The sequence below is a fragment of the Marmota flaviventris genome, chromosome 11, assembly GCF_047511675.1.
Source record: "Marmota flaviventris isolate mMarFla1 chromosome 11, mMarFla1.hap1, whole genome shotgun sequence".
NCBI lineage: Eukaryota > Metazoa > Chordata > Mammalia > Rodentia > Sciuridae > Marmota > Marmota flaviventris.
In genome coordinates, this window is record NC_092508.1 from 36893028 (window position 1) to 36915558 (window position 22531).

Sequence of the window (22531 nt, forward strand, 5' to 3'; positions counted from 1 at the left end):
ACTTTCAAACCTCTTAAAGGCTTTAGTGCCTTCAAGAAACCCACTCCTATCACAGCTAAGCACTGTATCCCTGACTCTTTCTAGAGCCTTTAACAGAACACTTTTCACAGATCCTAGTGTATCAGTTAGCTCATAGCACATGGTGTCTCCTGCAAAATAACTCATCTCATTTTATAAGTAAACCACAAAAATCTCCAATAACACAATAGTATTAATATTATTTGTATGAATGACAGCAGCATATTAACTTCTTAATGTATACCCAACATGGACAGCATGATAATTTGCAAGGTGTGTATAAGGACTGCCAGCGGAAGCTAAGCATTCCTTTCCTCCTAAATACTCTCTCACCCTATTCCTAAAGTGACCTAATACAGCACCTAAAATTGCATGAAAATAGTTTCTATACAGTCTATAATATATCAAATGTGCTTTCTTTAATGCAGTACAAACCAGGATAATGTTTTAAAATACCTTTTCTTCTTTTGATTATTCTCAAATTGGTAGTATTCTGTAGGAAAGACAGATGTCTCTAAAACTTTGAGAATAAAATTCTTAGTTGAAGCTTCTGTATAGATTTAAGAGAACTGGAATAAGACCTTAAGTCATACAATCACTTATACTTAAATACTGCAGTCCGTTAAGGAATAAAACATTGTCACATATAAAAAGTCATATTAAGGACACAATGGGTTATAAAGTAAAAATTACCCCAGGGGATCTGAAATCTATTAAAGAATGTTAACATCATCTTTTTTTATCTAAATCAAATTAACCTCTAAAGAAGATAAATATACCACAAAATAATTATTATTCAGCCCATCTTCCATTAATCATGAATAAGCTAGTTACTTAGTTTTATCCCTAAAACTGCTTAAATACTATAGAAATTTAATTAACATTTCTTCTCTCTTTAATTGTATTTCATGATTTTAAAAAGCTTCTCAATTGATTTTGTTACACCCAATAATAAGCTTGCACCACCTGAATTAAAAGTCTTCATTTTTTTTATTCTGAGGTCTTAGCAAATTATTAATTATTCTCATTCAAAGCACAGCAAAAAAATATGCTAGACAACTTTGTGTTCATGAAGGCTGTTGAGATTGAAGTAATGTATGAAAACATGACTTGTGCAGGATTATCTCCTTCTTTGACATCTTCTAACACCACTCAGCCAGGAAGTTGGAATAGAAAACACTATGCAAGATGACAGCATTATGATTATGATTATTATTATAATTATTTTGCCTCAAAAGAGTGCTCATATTAGGTTCAAAACGACCCTGAAATAATTTGAAATGAAAATGAATGCACAAGAGGGTAGAGCCAGAAGTGGGTTAAATAAATCCCCAGTGTCTGGGGCTCCCAGTGGAAATCAGGTGTTTCTGTCTTAATAAAAGATTTCAGTTCACAGAACAGTTTTTTTGTGTGTGAATTCTTTTTATTTTTATTTTTTTTACCACAACAAAGATATGCTTATTTCTTCCATGAAGGAAGACATCTTTTTTTTTAAATGAAATTGGCAGCGAGGTTATGTGTAAGGCAAATTGTGGCTGAGCCAATAATCTGTCATTCTTACCAACCAGAATGTTCACATGAAGATATAAACAGAAAAAGAAGCCACTTCATATGTAAAGAAAAAGGAAGCACACTCTTCCTCCTCAGGATCTCAAAAGCTTGGATTCACACTCCGAGTCCTCAGAGGGAAGAGCGAGGTGAGCCACAGAGAAGGTATGAAGGGAGAGAGAGAGAGAGAGAGAGAGAGAGAGGAAACACTCAGGGACCAAACACCCACCAGTGACTTAGCAGTGGGAGCCTCACTGTGAAGTCTACACAAATTACCGGTGGGTCCAGGAATGCCACCAGCATTGCACGCTACGTGGTCCTCACACAGATACAAAGAGCTTTTCTTCCAGGGATGTTAGTCCAACCTTTAATGTCGTTCTTGTGCAGTGGTATCTGTGGTTTCAGTCAGAGCCATGCGATGCTAAATGGATTCAGGATGGCCTCAGAGTGAATTCACCCCTCAATTTCCCTTCCTTCTGTACCTTGAATTCACTGTTTTAAATTATTATACCTTCATTTATAGGAAAACCCTTGGGTAGTTGAAAATTATCAATTAGTGCTTTGGGTACATCTCATTGTCTCAATAACTATAAAGTAATTTTAAAAGAATTCATTTGCTGACCAGAAAAAAAATGAATATATTTTCATATACATGATATATACATGATATGTGTGTGTGTGTGTGTGTGTGTGTGTGTGTGTGATGTATACTAGCTATTTAGAGCAGATCATTTTACTGGCATTTATCTTGGTTGTCACAGCCAGATAGTTATTTCTATGGGCCCAGGAACCTATCTCCTAAAGATCTTAGTTTACTTAAAAAAAAATACAGTTAGATTGGCACTTACTTAGGAAGAATCATAAAGAGTCTCCTGCTATTCTGAGATCATGAAGGAATAGGAAGCTCAAAGGAAGAAAATTTATTGAGCATCTATTATATGTCAAATAATATGCTACATGATGTGAGCATCAATCTCTTGACTATCCTTATTTTAGAGATGAAGATTCTGATTCCCAGGGTAAAAACAGCTCATAAGTGTTCAATACTAGATTTGCACCCAGATCTTATGACTCCAAAACCTCCTTCTTCACTCCCCCATCTGTTTTAATTGCATTTATTGGGGACATTGCTATAATAACTGCTACACAATTTCTTACAGCACAGAGCTCAGTATTCTACATCTGACAAAGAGACAGCAGAGCAAGGGCTCTTATGTTCATAGTTGCTGCTGCTAATACTGCTTTAAAACATGGAAATTTAGACAGATTATTGGGAATCATAGCCTGCTACTTATTATCCAGCATAGGACTTCCTGGCATACAATAGGTGTTTACTATTTATTGAGTTTTCTTGACAAATAAAGCAACAGCCTAAGGGAAATGAGTCACTTGTACATTACATTTTCTTTAAATGGTAAAGTACCTTGTTTTTCCATTAAGACTTCAATAGAGCCTTTAAAAATCAGTCAAGATGAAATTGAAAGCAATTATTTAAGCCTCTTCAAAAACTTCAAACCTGAAATTTAAAAACAACGAAAATGGCAAAATTAAAATTGATAGCAGCATGAATTTTCATGTACACAAACACACCATATAGCCATGTGTGCTTTAAGGGAAATGTTCCCTGTCTTGTGAAAGAGAGGCAACTTGTTATGATTTGTGCACACTTTCATGAAATACCAAAGAGGGGAAAAAACCTCCTGTCACTTGTCAGCTAGCTCAGTCACTGCTGCTGTAGAGGTACCATAACATATGCACGGCCCCTTCTGAAAAGGCATCAAAGGGGCTTTGGTAAACTCCTGTACAAGCATATCGCCTGTGCTAAAGCCAAAATGACTTAAATTCTGCTCCCTGATGGATCCGCACATCAGATGCATAACTGATTAGTGACAACTGACACAGAAACAGAGAAAATGTTCACTCTTAGGACGAACACACGATTCGTGCAGGGATAATATCAGCATGGCAGGCTATGCTTTCTGTATGTATGTGAAGTATGTTCCTCTCCTAGGAGAAAATTCTAGTCAAAGAACTTTGCCTTTTTAGTACCAAACCCTCAAGCTGCTTTGAAAATATTTCTTCAAGAATGCTTATCAATTTAGTGTGTTCATTATGAAGACCTGGAAAAGCTAAAAAATAAAATTCCACCCTTTAGTTAAAAATAATTCATTCACAAATATTCCTCAAGTGCCTACTCTGTGCAGTGTGTACCTCACCAAAGCATAAGTGACAGGAAAAACATACAATGGGAACATAAGGACATTATAATGTAAGTTGATCAAATTATGTACATTACTTATATATTGAAAAATTTTCAAAGATGTCAAAAATGTCAGATATCAAAATGTCCTTTAAGAACGTTACTTCAACCAACATAGAATTAAAGCACCAGAGGAAATAAGGGATAATGTTCATCACATATAAAAGACAAAACTAAAAATGTACTGAACTCTCCAATTAGTTCATTTGTTGTTCAGTAAAGTTACATGAGTATTTCGTTATCATATGGAAAACGATGTCATATCATTAAAAATAATAAAGAATTTAAATTAAGCACAAAAGAAACAAAGTTTCTTCTTTTAAAAATGATTAAAAATGTAAGCAATTACCACAAGTTCTCATACTAACAAAAAAATATTTATTTGCTCTTTATTTCATTTCATGTTTTTATTTTTTTTTAATTTTTTATTTTATTTTATTTATTTATTTTAGCTTTTCAAAAAAGTTTTTCTTTCCCTGCATGTAGACATGGTTCGTTTTACGATGCCCATCTACTCAGACCTCTCACTGAGGTTTCATAGATGAGGAGGGGAGTGAAGTCCAAGGTGTCTAGTAGGCAAAGGCCATCCTAGGTCATGCTCCCTGTCCTCCTTCCCCCAACCCCTTCACCCATTCCTTATTCTGAGTAGTTTGCTTTCTTCCTTTAGTTTTCTTCCCCTGAAAGCTTACCTCTTGCCCCCTTTGACCCATATCCCCAAAGCTACCAACTACCAAGTTGGAAAGAAAGTTTTCCTTTACTATTATCCCTGCTCCTTCAAATCGCATGTAAAGATGTCAATAAAAGAACATCTAAAATCAGTCCACCTGAAGCAAAGCGCCTTATGTGCCCATGCTAAGGGCAGCAACTGCCAGCCTCGAAGACCTGAGACATTGGTCCTCCCGCAGCACCACGTCTGCACAGGTAACATGCTAACTTCTGTTACCTATGGGACTTGTGGGTAGAAGAGAATCTCTTCTTGCTTCTACAGGGATTCGAATACCCATCTTTTCCCTTCCCCTCCCCTTCGCCTCCTTTCCAGTGGCACTCTTTAAAAAGTAGCTGCGGATGCTCCCTGTGAGATGGCGCAGTTCCTTGCCCACCCCAGGCTGCTCTGCCCCGCGATCGCATTGCCTCCTGGGTGCTCTGCTTACCCGCGGTTCCAGCCCCCATGCCAAGACCATATTCTGATTTCTGTGAGAAAGCCAGCCACTCCAGAAGGCTATGTATTTAAAGTTTTTCATTCCAGAAGAGCTGCACATAGATGGAGATGCATTTTATCAACCCCGTGAGAAACAAACACCAAAACAAAACCCTGGAGCAATTGAGTCACTTTCTTAAAGTGCTAACCCCGAAAGCCAAAATCCTAGGCCTTTAGAGAGTCTATTCCTCAGGTTCTCTTTAATGAGGAGTTACTTTTGAATTGTCCTTTTTGCAAAAGGTAGAAAAGATCACACATATTTTATATAATATTTTAAAGGCTACTTTTTATCACTCTAGCCATTGGCACTGATGTCCTTGTATTTTTTTCTTAGCTCTCTTGCCTGGTGTGTTCTTAGCATGTTTTCATACCCTCTGCTCAGTACTGTAACACATAATGAAGGTTTCCAATCTCTGCCTACATTATTTGCCAGGGATGGTTTACAGAAAACATAGCCAACCTATATGGAGTATAACATCTGAAGAATATTTCAAACTTAGGAGAAAGAAGCTCACAGGAGAGACTATCACTATTTTTTTTTAAACTAAATCAGCCCACATGCTAGTTAACAGCTTACCAGAACATTACCTCGGTGTATGAGTTGGCTGTCATCTGCACCAGTTCCTGATGTTCTTGGGAGTGATAAAGAAACTGCAAAATATACTTTAAAAAAAAAACAATATTACAAACCAACCTGTTGATATTTTGAACAAGAAATTTTTTTATACTGCTCAAGTTAAACAGAAACTATAATATAATATTTGGGGCAATATTCTAATGCACTCAGGAAATCCCTTAGGGTTTAAATTCTGATCTGTTCACTTTTGATAATTTTTATGATCCAAAGTAGTTCTCTCTTTAATATAAAACATATCTCCAACCACCTACTAGTTATGAAAGCCATTAAATTCTTGCAGATTGAAGGTGGAAAAATAAATTGTGTGTATTTTAGACCCAGAATGATCTTCCTATAGCAATTTTAGAACAAACTATGAAGAATTCTGCAATTTTAATCTCCTCAGTAGCTTCCCATTACTAAACAAGCAGAGCGACACGGTGCAAATGTAGACGTTCCATGTCATCTTGATCTGCTGCTTTTTTCTTTCATTAAAGCTTTAATGCAGCAATTATGGCTACGTTGCCCTATAAAAAAAGGAAAAGGCAGTTTACTTTAAAAAGTGAAATTGCATAGCCTACTATTTAATTATACACAAATGTAAATGGCCTATTTTTCCATAACTGGTTATTACAGCACTGTTTTACTTTCTGAGTTTTCACAATCTCTAAAACCTACAAAGCTTCCTGCTATATAATTGTTTTGTTACATTATTGTTTTCATCTTATTTTTTCTTTTAATGTGAGTGCAGCGGGATAAATCTTGGTTTTAAGCCAGCCACTACTTCATCTACTTAAGCTTTTATAGATGAAGATTGCTGTAATTATCAGAATACCCGCTTATTTCTGAAGTATTATCCTGGCAACCTGCTGGCATTTACAACCAATTAACAAGCTTTGCCATTAGTTGCATAAGGGGTATCGCAGAGTAAACCCATTGTGTGCTAATTTTCTATTTTAGATAATCAGTTTGGCCATCCAGAATGGAAAGAAGAAGAAAAGAAAAGGTTTGACACTCAGTGGCAGACATGTAAAAATTACTGCGTGCCCCCCAGAGACAAAGGTATCCTGCAACTCAATGATTGCCTCGTTGCCGTCACTATTGGTTCTTAAGTATTTCCCTTTGTCTCTTTTGGAAGAAAAAAAAAAGTGGGGATTCAGCAAAGTAATCATGTCCTGTCTCACAAGCTCTCTGTCTTTTAAAGCTAACTGGCTTCCCTTGCTGTCCTGACCATAATTTGACCAAATTGTACAAGTGTTAAACACCTAAAAAAAAAGGCAGAAAGAAATTGAGCATGAGTTCTTTGGATTTTTTTTCTCTTTCTTTTCTTTTTTTTAACAATGCCTTTCAACCTCTTTTCCCCTCCTTTCCTTCCTGGCTATTAGAGTTAATTAATGTATGAGCATCCTCCAACTGGGCTGCCTTAAAATTAGCCTGCAAGCTGGGTTTAGTTAAAGTAGTGTGTTGTCGTTTTATTGCTCTGTTTAAACAGTCTCTGATATTAATATGTTCTCAAGTTGGTCTACTGCAATACAAGGAGCTGCAGTTACATTAAAGTTCAAGTTCATGGCAAGATGGTAATGAATCACAAGAACTTTATTGTGAGGCTGCAGGACACCTCTGGGGCTAGTGTTCAGAAATAATCCCGCACCCTGAGCCCTGGGTAGTACTAATAATCATTTCATCTTGATTCTTGCTGTATCGATCTGAAAATTCTCATTAAAACCTGCCTTCTTCCTCACACTCTCAGATGACACCTAACCAAGTACAACTCTGTTTTCTATAGGGGAAATCAGACCATCATTTTAGAAGTATCTATTATCCACCAGCACCCATACTTAGCACTAGAAAAGCTCCTTGGCCACAAAGCTTCTTCAATTCTCATGCCAAACTACAACTTAAAATCATAGTCTTTGGCACCATCATTGGGTGTTAACAGGTGATCTCTACTTGCAGTTAACCTGGCTTTCGGTCATACCAGCATCCTTCTTGCCTTGCTTATTTTCAAGAGGCCTGACTAGGACAACAGAATTGTACCGTACAGTTTCTAAAATCCGGAAACTGCCTTACCAGGAACATCCACAAGGAGACACAAACAGTCTCACTATTCCCACTCATCAAGTTAAAACTTTCAATAATTTCATTTTTTGTCCAATAGGGTGGTCACAGATGCAGGTGAAGTGTGAGTCTTCAGGCAGAGCCATATCACCAGGGCATGACATCACCACAAAAGATTTTTCTATCTTCATAGCCAAATTCACCACTCATTGTGCCATTATGTTTAAACATGTCTTTCCAGCAAATGAAGACATTACGCTCCTCACAAATGCAGCTTATTGAAATCAAGACTTTCTTTCCAAGTGTTGTTATAGTCTCATATTATTATAAAATTCATATAAAGAAAATCCTAGCTAACTTTCCACTTTTATAGCACAAGGACCCAAATGCACATTTTGTATGCAGAGCTACCCACTCTCACCAAAAATGGGGGGAAAATCAGAAGGCAGCTAAGAGCTTGGAGAGGGACAGAGAAGTAAAGAAAAAAATGTTGAAGTTCTTATGTGGTTATTACTATCTTGTGAATATTTGATGTGGCTCTATTTCTCTTGTAATAACATTTTCTTTTTACTCCTATAGTTTTTGTGATAGATTTTTCTTTCTTTATTTTAGCAGTACTAGGTATTAAACCCAGGGCTTCTTTCATGCTAGGCAAATGCTCTACCAATCAAACTACATCTACAGCCTGATATATTTAATTTTTAACCATTATTGCTGTCCTTAGTTTCCTATATCAAAAAAAGTGTGATTCAAAGTTTAATTAATTGAATTTTAACCCTACTTGATTTGTTGGAGCTGTAATGGAGGAAAGAAAGAAAATAACCCTAAACTGGCTTCTTGGAGAATGCTGAGTGGAACACCTCTCCAAGTCTTAGTCTCCCAGTCAGAAGGACCAAAGAAGTCCCTCTAGGAGGGACACTTATTCACTCTTCCTTCATGTGCCTCTGTATGCCCCAGGAGTCCTAGAGTTATATCAGAGTTTTCTTTAGCCAATATTTAACCTCAGTGATTGTGAGCATCATTTCTGTAGTGCCAGTCTTTCCCACCTTTTTCTAGCTTTGCAGACCTTGCTCAAGTTACATCTTGATATTCCATTTACCTATAAAATGTGAATAAGAAAAACTACCTCATGAAGTTGCCCTAAGAATTACATGTACTAATGCACATAAAATGTTTAGCATGATGCAAAGCACATAATAAATACAAATTCAATTTAATGTTATATAAGTTTACCAACATACTAGTATTTGTGCTTAATGACTAGGAGGCTATTAACACTGAACAGAGCAGCAGAACTTCCCACATGGGACCATTTTCCCTGAATAGAAGTGGAAACTAAGACCTATGGTTTGACTTTATTAAACAAGTAAATCTTAGACTAAAAAGATTTCAGCAAAGTGGAAGTCTTCTCAGACATGATGTACCAGGAAGTACATGCATAGTGTTTTATAATTATCTGTTCATTTTCAAAAAAATCCAGTAAAAGTTAAATGAAGTAAATAGAAGTCTATGGCTATTTGGCATTTCAAAAATATACCACAGCTAGAAATCAGCTGAAAAATTTTATCTTGTAACCAGAGATTTTTATTTTCAAAAGTACCACTAGAAATTGTTTCTGATAAAGAAAAAAAAAAGGGTTTGGTTTCTTTGCCTGTAAGCTCCATGACAGCAAAGACCCTGTTTTGTTCATTACTGAAGCTCTAGGACTCAACCAGTGTTTTACACAATAACTGTTTGCTGAGTGGATAAGTGAATGATTTTGTTTTCTGTTGGTGGTATTTGCACTGGTCTTTAATAAATGATGAAGTCATTAAGTGTTAAGTGTCTGGTGCTGTATTAAATTATGGAGATGAAAATATAAAGAAAGAAAAATGGAGGATCATCCCTCAAAAGAGCTTACTAAATAATTTTAGGGTTTTTAAAAAGTCCCTGTGGTAAGATTGCAAGGTTCAAAATGATATTAAGCTTTGCTGAAAACTGCAACAGTGCTTTCAGCCTGCAATTGTTTTATAAAAAGCCATTTCAAACTTCCCATTTCATGAGGAATGCGAGATTGAATACATGCTCATCAGAACACAGAAGTCTATTAAGAATCTCAAATTTGCTGCTCTTGAGTAGTGTTTTAAGGTTTTATACAATTATTAGGTCAGCCTTTGTTGATCTAATAATTCATCACACAAAAAAAGTTAATAAAGGGTAGCATTTGTATCATAGTTTACAATTATTAGACAAGGGAGAATTTAAAATTGAATGAGTCTGTTTCTAAAATGAGTTGACAGCTTTTCATTTTAGAATGGAACCAGAACATATTTACAACTTGAAAACTCCTGAGCCACATTTCCACTGCTGTCAACAGGTGAAATTGACTCTACCTCTCCACAGCCTCGTCAAAGTTCTCCAAATGGCAGCCTTCAGCTGTTGAGCATTACATTTCTATTATATTTGAGATGATTTTTAGTGTGTATTTTTAATTGGCAGGGGCTTAAGAAACATTTTATTTCACAAAGTTTCTTTTTAAATTAATGAAAGGAAAAAAATTTGCCAGATCACCTTCTATCAATTTGAAGTTCAGTTTTTTCTGCATGATATTAAAGGGTTACATTAAAACAGGTAATAGGACAAAAAAATTTACATCATCATCATCATACCTTGAATTTTTAAGGTATTAAAATTAAATTCAATCATATCAGCACTGACTATGGGAAGCTTTCAGATTAAAGGTTCTGTAGTTCAGATTAAGGGCAGCAAAATAAAATGTAGTCTCATACAATGTATTTTGCAAGATATCCATAGCACTTAAAGAAAAAACAGGGAAAGACAATGATAATATAGTTAAGTTTCCAGCCCAATGGTTAAGAAGGCATTTTAATCTGCATTGTTTTTCAATGTTAAGTTAAAATATCTTTTCAAGGGAATGTTAGTCCACATAAGGATGTGAAGTTATCTGCGTTTCATCTGACGTCTTCATGTGTTACTACACAAAACCACAAGCAAGTCTTGATTCAGCCCATGTATCACCATTACATACTTCTTCTGTATATAAAAATGTTCTAGTCAATTCTGTCATTATGACCAAACTTGCAACTGTCTTCATAACTTATATCCTTCCAAATTGTAGACTGTCAAATTCAATAATATCTGAAACAAATCTAGAGGATATGACATTCTTCCTAAAATATCTATACATTCTTTTTCTCTGGAGTATATTATTTTAAAAAGAAGTTATTAATTTCCTCTTTTATTCTATTAATGTATGACTGAAAGCTTTTCATGTTGCAACTACACACACACACAAAAAAAAACTATATCATTTTTTAACAACTTGCTTCAAAAGCATTTTAAAACAGTCACATATGTAAGACTGTTTTCAAGATATTTGTGGCAAGAGCCTAAATCAGAACAAAAGTAAATAAATAAAAGTGCACACAGACTCTCAGGAATATGCTTTACCATGTCCCCACTTCTGAAGGAGAAAGGAATAAAGGTAGGAAAAAGCAGCTGCTCAGCACAACAGTTTGCGAGGACAAATGTTGCCTATAATGACACAACCGTCCACCAACAGATGGAGTGTTCTGGGCTGGGGAAGGGTAATCGGCTCAAATGGTTACTGAATTTGGTGTCAGGGCATGGGCATCTTTGGGAGACAGGGGTCTCTCTTCTTTATTCTATAGCATACCAGCCAACAAGCAGTTCAAGCTGTCCCATTGCCAGGGGCCCATTTACTCCCAAGTTGGGGAGAGGAACTGGCAGGCTAAATGCCATCCTCTAATCCACACCTGCCCTGGTTTATCATCTTATCTATCTGCCTCTAGCCAACAGCCCAAGCCCCAGTCCACTCCACTGGAGGACAGAGAAAGAGAAGGAATGACAGATTGCTATAGCAAAATCACAAAAACATAGATACTATTAATTCTTGATAATATTAAAATATAAGGTAGCTCTAGGGCTTGGGTTCAAATCCTGGCTTTCTAGCTGCAAGATCTAAGGTGAGTTACGGAACTCTGTACTTTAATTTCATGCTCTGTAAAATGGAGATGATGGTGGCACCTACCTCATAAACTTAATTAAATCAGTGCCAAGGCTTCTTGAAAAGTGCTTACTTAGCACAAGGCCCAGCATATAATTGTTTTTTTAGAAATATCAGCCATTATCATTTTGTAATGTAGACAGTGTCTATCCTCTCTCAGCTGGCACCATCCCACCTCCCTCCTCATGTTGACCCAAAGCACCAAAAGCCACCAAAATAAGTTTGAGTCTCAGACACATGTAAGCATTTAGATGGCTTTAGAGAGAAAAATGAAACATCATGTATTGAACCACTGCCATTATGGAATTCTATTGGTCTTGAATAATGGGTCAAACAGAGATGTGAAAAGGGGCCTTAGTGATCATTATGGACATGTAGTATGGTAAAAGTTCCAAAAGAGACTGTCAGACTGACCTGGTTTGGAATCCCTCCTCAATTATATAAATCTTCAATCTGGTCAAATTCAAGAATCCTTTTAAGCATCAGTTCCATATCTTTAAAATTAAAAAAATAAATAAAATAACTTTTTTGCAATATTGTTTGAAATGAGAAAATTAGGGATATAGAGTCATATAGTACAATACCCAGCACACAGAAGGCACTCAATATATGCAATTTAATTATTAAGATCACAAAAAGGTATATATCATGGACCCAAGGAACTGTATAGGCTAACATAGGGTCTCCCAAAGATGCCCATGTCCTAATTCCTGGAACCTGTGAAGAGGTGGTATAACATTCAGATTATGCAGACAGAAGAAAGGTTAAAAACCCTAAAATAGGAAAATTACTTGGATTATCTGGGTGGATCCAATCTAATCACATGAGTCCTGAAAGGCAGAGTTCTCCAGCTCCGGGCAGAAGAGTCAATAGGTAAAAGAAGATGTTGGAGAATTCTGAGTGTAAGAAATACTTGATACCCTGTTCCCAGTGCTGGGATGTCACCCTCACTGCGAGGCCTCTAGGAGCTAAGGGTGAGAGCTGACAGCCTGCAAGGAACCAACACCCTGAGTGGAGCTGAGAAGCAGATTCTCCCAGAGACTCTGAGCAAGCATCCCCAGTCAATACCTTGATTTCAGCTTTGTGAAACTGCAGTCAGAGCAACCAGCCATGCCAACCCAGACTTCTGGTATATAGAACTGTGCAATAATAGATCTGTGTGGTTTTAAGAGCTAAGTTTGTGGTAATTTATTATGATGATAATATAAAACTCACCCTGGAATTACTGTAAACTTAAATTTTGCTTCTATGTTGTGAAATTCTCAGTTGAAATAGGATCTGCTGGAAGACTCGGATGTTATCAGATAATAATAGCTAACCTTTTCTGAACATTTACTTAATGGGGCCCAATGCTAATGCTTTACATATATTATCTCCTATTACTTCCACAAAACTCTATTAGGCAGGTACTAGTATGTTTGCCATTTTACAAATAAAGAAATAAAGAGGCTAAAGAAGAAGAAGGTAAAAATGTGACAATAATAATACAGTTTACACATGGTGAAACCATTACTCAAACTCAGGAAGTGATTCCAGAGCACATGCTATGAACCATAATACTAGCATGACACAGGGGTTGACAGATAATCTATATTCCCTGTTTTGCTGAACCATTGAACAAATTAGTGAATGAATGCAAACAAATAGTTTATCTCCACTGATTCAACCAGACTTTTCAAAATTTGAATTATTTCAGGTATTGAAAAAAATCAAGCCAACCAAGGCAGTTTACAAAATTATTTTACTACTGAGTTAAGCCAGGCTCTGTGGGGGTAGCAAATAGTCGCACAATCTTTGTGACTCAGCACTACCAAGGTTTATTTTTCATTCATGCAAATTCAGGCAGCACTGCAGGGCAGATGTGTTACCTTCAGGAACCTGGGGAATCTAGGCTACTTTGATCCTGTAGCTTTACCTTCTCAATAGGAAGTCCTTTAAGTTTCTGAAGCAGAAGAATGCATGGCTAAGTAACACCTACTCTTCCACTTCAGCCTGAAGGTGACATCACCTACACTCAGACCATTGGCCAACATGGGTCACATGTCTCTCCCAATTGCAAGGTGGCTTCCCCATGCCAAGGAGGAGAGAAGAAACAGGTATCAGTGAGTTCTAGTCAGAGAAATCAAGAGTATTAAATAATACTCTCCACAGAAAAACGTTTGGTATTAAAAATAATATTTCAATTTTCTTGATCATCTCAAGAAAATCTGGGTGAGCCCAGTCTGTGCCACATCCTGCCTTCATACCTACCCTTCTAATCCTACATGATGAAGGAGAAGTTATCTGTTATCATTTAAGAAAGACTTCACCCTCCTTTCTTAGTCTGTATCTGGCCAGAAAGGAAGAACAATTTAGTCTATCTGCTTTTTGAAGCTATGGGAGTTTTATCTAGACTCTCAGACCCATGTCTGTCTTCACATTGTCCTCAAAATGAAGGACCTGCATGATTCATGTCAACTGACATTGATCAAATATTTATCCATCCTCAAGAGCCAAGACAATTTAACTTTCAGAGAAGACAAACATTTGGTTTGTTTTGTTTATTTCTGTAGTAAAAACTTACCCTCAAGATTATCCAGTGTTACAGGAAGGTTCTCATTCTGCTCAAATACAGATTTTGTGAGAATCTCATTTAGACTCATACTTTTTTCCTAAGTTAGTAAGTAAAGGTCTTATTTTGAATTAATGATGGTGGGAGAGTGGAGGAAAATCTCCCTTAAATTTAGAAAAGCTCTCTAAGTTAATATATGTATCCACAAGTTTTTGCTATTTGCATTCAATATGCTCAACATCAAAATCCAGAAAATTGCATCTAAACCATAGGGACTAAGATCGGTATTCACTTTAGAAAGATTGAGTAAATCTCTCATTTTAATGGAAATTTATAAAATAGTATAATTTCACATTTTTGGAAAATTGAAAATTAAATTTTGCCCCATGTCTTGAAAATGCTCTGAGGACATTTTGCTATTTATTTAGAACAATTGTACTCAAATTTTAAATGTAGACAAGGATAACTTTTCAGAACTTTATAAAAATGAAAATTTCTAGTTACTTTTCTCCCCAGATATTTTATTGAGTAGGTGTTTTATATGGCCCTAAAACTTCATTATATCAACCAATCTAGACGATTTATATTAGCCAATGCTACTCACAGTGTCTGGGCTGTAAGTGGCTATTTTCAGTCTTCAATGAAATAAGGAGCTTCCGACAGACTATAAACACAATTTCTTCATCAATGAAGTTTTTTACCCAAAAAAAAAAAAATGTTAACTGAATTTAACATGTGCTTGCTGATAAAGATGATTTACATTCTAGAGCAAGTTTCCTGTCTTGAGAAGACAAAAGAGTTGACAGACCAAACCTCACAGAATCCAACATTCTGAGAAGCCACAGGTAGATGTTCATACATGGAAAAACCCAGCCCTAAGAACACTGAGATGTGAGGCCATCAGTTCTTATAAAACTCCTTTCTTTTTTTTTTATTAGTTGCTCAAGACAATACAATGATCTTGACATATCATACATTTGATTCAAATAGGTATGAATTCTCATTTTTCCACGTGTACAGATTGCAGGATCACATTGGTAAAACTCCTTTCTTATAAGTCACTATATAATGAGACTTGTGAGAATGAAGGCCCTGGGGATGGTACCCACTCTTGTCCTACTTCCTTCTTCCTATATTACAAAGTAGAAATATAGCTATAATTATTTCCAAGTGTTCTGATAAGTACCATGTACATGCAATGTTAAATAATTATTCTGGATACTCAATTCAATTTTGAGAGTCATTTGTTTTTATCAGTATTTTATAAATGACCACAATGTGCATGGTCATTTTATAAATAAAATAAACTTCTAGTACAGAATGCAAAGTTCTATTTCTGCTTTGAATAAAAGCAATTAAGATCAGAATGTTAATTAAATATAGTAAAATCCCAGTTATCCCTGATTATGGAGGTCCAAGCCACCAGATAACATCATAGAATATGTACATTTTTGTCTTTGAAATCAATTTTAACATATTTAGCATTGAATTTCACCCACAGTTGGGAGAAACCAATCAGAAGAGCAGGGATAAATTTATTGTACAATATTATATTACAAATTCCATGAAAAAGAAATGTGTATGTAAAGAAATAAAGCTAAATATGAGTTTCTTTTTTAATATTTATTTTTTAGTGTAGTGGAACACAATACCTTTATTTTATTTATTTATTTTTATGTGGTACTTAGGATCAAACCCAGGGCCTCGCGTGTGCAAGAGGAGCACTCTACCACTGAGCCACAACCCCAACCCCTGAGCCACAGCCCCAGCCCCATGAGTTTCTTAATTCATCCAATCTTCATTACAAAATTACAAATTTATTAAAGATGGAAGGACAAAGAATATGACTTCCTCATTTTTATATTCTTCATATTAACTTAGACATAGTAAGACACAATGAATCAAAATGAACTTAGTGAATTTGTGGCACATAGTGTACTTAATAATGCCAAATTTAACTTATATTTTAGTCCAACCAATACGTATTTATTGAATACCAACTGTATTCCAAGTACAGAGCTAGATGCAAAAACAACTAAGATAAAATTCTTGCAAAGTGCTTGCACTCAGGTCCGAGAATGATAAATTAAACAGGCAATTATGACATCATGTGCTAGTGCTAAGAGTGATAATAATAATACTGGACAACATTTCAATGGTAACTAGGAACCAAGAGTGTTCTTGGAACTTTTCTTATATTAACTTGCTATTCCTCAGAAGTTTTTGCACTGTTTTGATCTAGGTTCTCAGATGCAAGCTATAGAAACGGATTCTGACTACTTTAACTAAAAGCTCAGTGCATTAGAAGAATTCTGTGGAGCTCAGTAAGTGAACAGAAAGCTGGAAGAGTAGATTTAGGGATGGACAGGATCAAGGACACACCAAAGGGCCAAGAAATAGGAAGCCAGAAAGCACCCGGCCTACATAGGAACTGCAGGTAAAGAGGCCTCCACCATTACAGCCGCCTGTCGCTCTCCTGTGAGCATGCTATCACACTCCAGCCTGGTTTCCTCCACACCTAATGTCCCCAAAGAGAGTGTCTGCTTGGTCCAAACCAACAACTGCCCCCTGACAGTGCTAAGGAAAAGCACTAGTGGAGGCACAATTTTTTAAAAGGAAGGCAAATACTTAAGGAAAAAGAAGAGTATCTGGATAGCCAAAATTGACAAAGATTCAAATCAATGTAGTTGAGACAAAGTCTAAAATAAAAATTTATTGTAAAGAAAAGAATGAGTGAATGGGGAAGTGTTTTGAAATACATTAAAGTTAATTTATTACTTTACCATACTGGTATTTCAATCAGTGCATACAAAATCACTGCCATTTAAGGATATACCTCAGTTATTTTTCTCCACACCCTGAGCCACCCAAAGCTACAAAAACTGTTTACTGATCTAGAAAGAATAAAGCCAGTGGGGAATTCTTGAATGAAATTTATTCATTCATTTACTAAAAATCCATCCCAAACCACGTTTTGGTGATTAGACAGCTGTGGTGCACAAAATGATATATAAGCACAAACTTCTTTGGTCTTTCAGTTCCAAGAGTTTAAAAGCAAATTTAATCATAACATAACTCATGTCCCTTATTCCTTTGCATAGTAACAATGCTTCTCATTCAAATAACATCTTTTAACTAAGAATACTTCATTGTCCCTCATTCTTACACTACATTCTAAAATGAAAATATTATTCCTTTCAGATAAGAAAATTAAGTCATTTGTCCAAAGTCATACTAGCTATTAAGATTGAAAACTGTCAGAAGATCATCTGTGCTTATGTTCAAAAGATGTGTTATTTTGCAAGGTCCAACTTTCGTTCCAAAACCCCTGCTGCTTTAATACAGAGTTATAGATGAAATGTTCCAGGATTTCCTCACTCAATTTTATTGTATCTGAAAATATTGGATGACAAAATACAAAGCCACAGTGAGTCAAGACTTCAAGTGTTTATAGAACTAATTTTTTCAGTGGTAACAGCAAAACCTGAGAGGAAGGAAATTCTAAACCACACCTATAAATGGCAGATGAATCAGGCTGTGGCTGCAGAGTCTTGTCTTCTTTGTTGTTTTCATGCAGGATATGGACTACCACAACAAAAATAATGTGGCAATCAACATCTATCTTCCAGATAGAGGACGAGAACAAACTGATTATGTTAGTCATTTAATTCATGCAGAAAAGTCTGCCTTGAGTAGGAGAAAAAAACACTTTGGGAATCTAAGTTGTTCACCTTTCACAGTGAGGAAATACTGGATTATTATAGAGAGTAACTGAGATAACATATATGAAAATATTTAGTGAACTGTAAGAGAATACAGGACACATCATCAAGAAGGGTGTTAGAATATCAGTCTGTTGAAGACACTGACCTCTGCCTTGTACTATTTTCTCCTTGTTAACTCTGCCTTGCTCTGACCTGCCCTTCACATTGGGTCCCCACTGTCTTACATTCTCATTTCCCCATCAAAATTCTAACAGAAGAGCAAATCACAACCTGGTTTTTAGATTTTTCTTCTCAATGAACACTGAAAACATAAAGAACTTTACCTCTCCCAAGAGAATGTGTATATACATCATTGAGATCATTGCAATTGACAAGTCCAGAGACCAAATGTCAGGCATCAGACCAATGTCTTTTTGAACATCAGAGCCCTCCTGGTAATCCTGAAGCCAATATTCTTCAGGTCATCACCTAGTTGAAAAAAATTAAGGACGAACAAAAATTAATTCTGGCAACAACTAATATTAATCAAAATCTAAGTAGTCACCAGAATATGATTTGCAATCATCAGAAGCCAGCATAGTACACTAAGGTCCTCAGAAAGGTAAGATTTCTTTGCCTTGTGAGGCCTCTCACTCCACAGCCATGATATTGTTCTCACCCTTTGGAGTTCATGCTCCCGACCTGGGGACTAGGAATACAGTGGATATTTGACTCATGATCTGCTTTTACTTATTTCATGCTTTCTTAGATGCATTCTTAACTGTGAAAAGATCAAATGCAAGAGAAAGGTATACGGGAAGGCCTTGAAGGCCACCCCAAGTTTCTTTCAGAATCTTTCTGATATCCTTGAGATTTGAAGACAAAAGGAATATACTCATTTACACTACTGGGTATTGGGCAAATGCTCAGTAGAATACAAGAGAATAATTTCATCCATTCAACAAATGTGCGTGGACTACCTACTAAGTGTCAGATATTGCTCTAGGCACTTGATTTAAAAGGGAAACCGGAGCCAGAAAACAAAATTGATTAATCTGAGTAGGAAATAGGCAAAGCACTTTTTAATTAGATTTTTAGATAAAAATTGGGAAAGGTTGAAATAAACACAAGAGATTAACTGTCCTCATCTAGCACATCTCACCTTTTACTGTCTTAGAACTATTTTACATCTCTGTGAGTTGCAGAAAATTAATAGTAATGCAAATTAGTCTGGCCCACAGAACAAATAAGTTGTGACCTGTAAATGTAAGTTATAATTGCCCTGCCCATATTGACCAGTTTTATATTTATTTGTAAATTTATGTTAGCATGCTTTCTGTGCCTACACGTGTGAATGCGAATTTGAATTCTCCTCTGAGCAGGTTGTAACATCTTCTTCCTTCATTAATTAATGAATAAAATTTTTAACACATGTTCATCTTATGTTTGTATGAGAATCATAATTATACCTTTTTAAAAAAATTATCCTTTAACAGTTTATAATAACTGTTCATTATGGGACCACCTACCTCAAAATAATATGCTTAGAAAGAAAGAGTAAATTGTTTCTAAAGCTCTTCAAATGCAAAGCATTAAATGCAGGGAAATGGTATCTTCTTAATATAATTGTGGTATTTTAAGGCACATTTGATAAGGCTTCAAAGTGCCCTCACATTACTGATCCCAGATAGAGGAATGGAGCTGAGCTGTGGGGGAAAAAAATCCCTTGTTTTTTTTTTTTTTTTGCTTTAAAGAAATAATAAACTGCATTGTTGTAACTCAGTGTAAGTAGATTCGAGTAAGGCAATAGAGATGGGTGCCAGAAGCTACTCATATCGTTCTTTAAAATGGAAATTTACCGTCTGCTGCATCACATGGACAAAATACAGAACTATTTTTCACAGCTTGTTCACTGAACAGATTATTGTAGAAAAAAAAAAAAAAACTTTTACATTTTCTGCAGATTCCCAAATCTCAGTCAAAAAACTCTTGGCAATTTTTAGCAGTGAAACAGATTTCACTTTCAGATTGAGATACTCCATTTAGCAGTAGTCAGATGATCTTCCAAATAAATATAGACTCGTTTCACTCTTGATTTTATTTAAAAAAAAAAAAAATGTTTTCATGAGGTGTCTTGGAGGAAACTTGCACTTATTTGGTTTTCCCAAGCTAAAGCAAAGAAAAACTCGAAGGTCTAAAAATCAGAGTTAAACAGAAAAGAAACGTTAAATTGAAAATGTTATTACAAATAATGCATGTTCATTGCAGTACCAATAAATAAATAATTCCATAAAACTTTAGAATTAGTTGTAAAAATGCTACAGTCTTTTCTTCCCTAAATCTCAGCTCCCCAAAATATTACTAAACAGAAGTGCATGTGTTCGGTACAATATAACAGGCAGCAATATGTTGAGATACTTCACACAAAGAGGTCTCTGGGCCATTTTTCTCTTTCTAGATTAGCTTATCACTTAGGTGTAAGGCAACTGCACTTAGAGGCTTTTTCTAGGACCAGTTTTTTCCTTATATACCAGTGTTTAATGCCACAGAAAATAATATAATATGGCAAATTTAGTAAAAGGTTAAATCCATCACTCAAGGAGAATAGCAATTTTGATATATCCTATATTCAAGATCCCAGTTCTATAGATTCTATGCCTTCTCCCTAAATTCCTACACAAACTTTTACTAATTGTTTTTCTATCCACAAATAGAGTTTATATTGTAAATCATGGATAAAGTCAGAAATACTGATTGTTTTACCTTTGTATTCATAAAAACATAATGTGCATATGATTCAGTGGACATAAAAGGCACACTACATATCCAAAGAAGAGCTATTATTTTTCACATGCGTTTATAGATTTGTTAAAAGTTTATCTCAGTGACATTAAAGATGATCTCATTCATAAGCAGAGTAATAACCTGAAATTCAAAGCAGAAGCTTTACCAAGTAAAGAAAACCCAAAGTGGCTCATGCTGTTAACAGCATTTTATTACTCTTCTAATGACAATTTTACTATCTGGGAAGGATTCATTATGTCCAATCCCCAAAGCCACATTTCCATGGTTAATGTGACATAGGAGAATAGGTTAGTTTTTGAACCCACTATGACTCATTGAGAAGTTTCAGAGAAAACTGCTATTCTTTTTTACATCCTAATTGGTCTACAAATATTTGGATAATATGAAAGAAAATAATTTTTCTCTGAATAATAATATATTAATAAAAAGTAAACAATCATTAAAATGTGTGAAAAACTCTCAGTTGGTACAGTGCTTGCCTTGCATGCACAAGGCCCTGGGTTCAATCCCCATCACCACAAAAAAAAAAAAAAAAAGTGTGAAAAACTCAAGGAAGCTACTATATTATAATGATGATGTATTAAACTTTATAAATTTCACGTGATGAGAGCTAAATTGATTGACTTCAAGGTGACAGTTGTGTACAAGACAAAGTCTGTTCTTTTGCATTTCAGTGTCACTTTTATTTACATGTCAATACTTAGGAGTTGGGGAGAGAAAAATCTAAAAGCCTAATGTTCAGGAATTTTTTAATCTGAGAAAAAGTACTTGAAATGAACATAAGGATATTTTGAAATTGCAATTCAAACAAATGGGAACATGAGATCTAACTTACAAAATTGTTACCATCACCAAATAACATCCTTTCTTTCCTTTCATAAAGTTTATCCCAACCTCTGTGCCTGCTTTAAAAATACTCATTAGAGTAAAATATATTCCGAAACTCAAACTGTTGTAACTATACAACCAGAGAGAATAACTTGGAGAGATGAGGGAAGTTAAACTTCTCCATCTCCATCTCTAGGTGCATACAATTATGCGGCCAACCCATCACCTATGACCAGTAACCAGCAAGTGACAGGACTGAGACAAGGCGAAAAAGAGCTGCAGAGAAAGAGTGGAGATAGTGGCGTTTGCTCCAAGTCTTTCTAAACACGATAAAGTTCAAACAAAATAAATAAAAATTAGAAATTGAATATTCCTACATGACTCATAAATCAACCCCAAATTTTGATCTTTTCTTGTAAGAACCATCCGCCGCGAACCAATTGTAAGAGAGAGATGAACCTACCTAAAAGTAATGATTGGAGTCATAATCACTATTCTTAAAGATTCTTCCTGGAGCTCATATTTAAAGTTTGCATTCATCCTTTGGGAATATATTTTGATATTGCCTACGCACTCAAGACTTCTGAAGCCTGCTACCTAGTCTCGACAACCCAGACCTGTCCAAGGCCATCTTATTGGTCAAGACCCTTGCCTTTCTGATTGTTAAATTTGGGGAGTTAAAGCTTGCATTGTTTCGTTATCAGGCAGCTAAGTCAAGCCCTTTATCAGAGCATCTTTCATTGGATGAGTCCTCTATACATGGCAGCCAAGAATTTTAGTCCAGCCTCAGAATCTCACTGCAAGAAATCTTCCCTGGTGGAAAGGGTTTAAGCCAATCTATTATAGGCCTCAGCAATGAAGAGCACCCAGGGGAGAGCTCATGCTGCCAGCAAATGAAGAAGACATCAACAATACTAA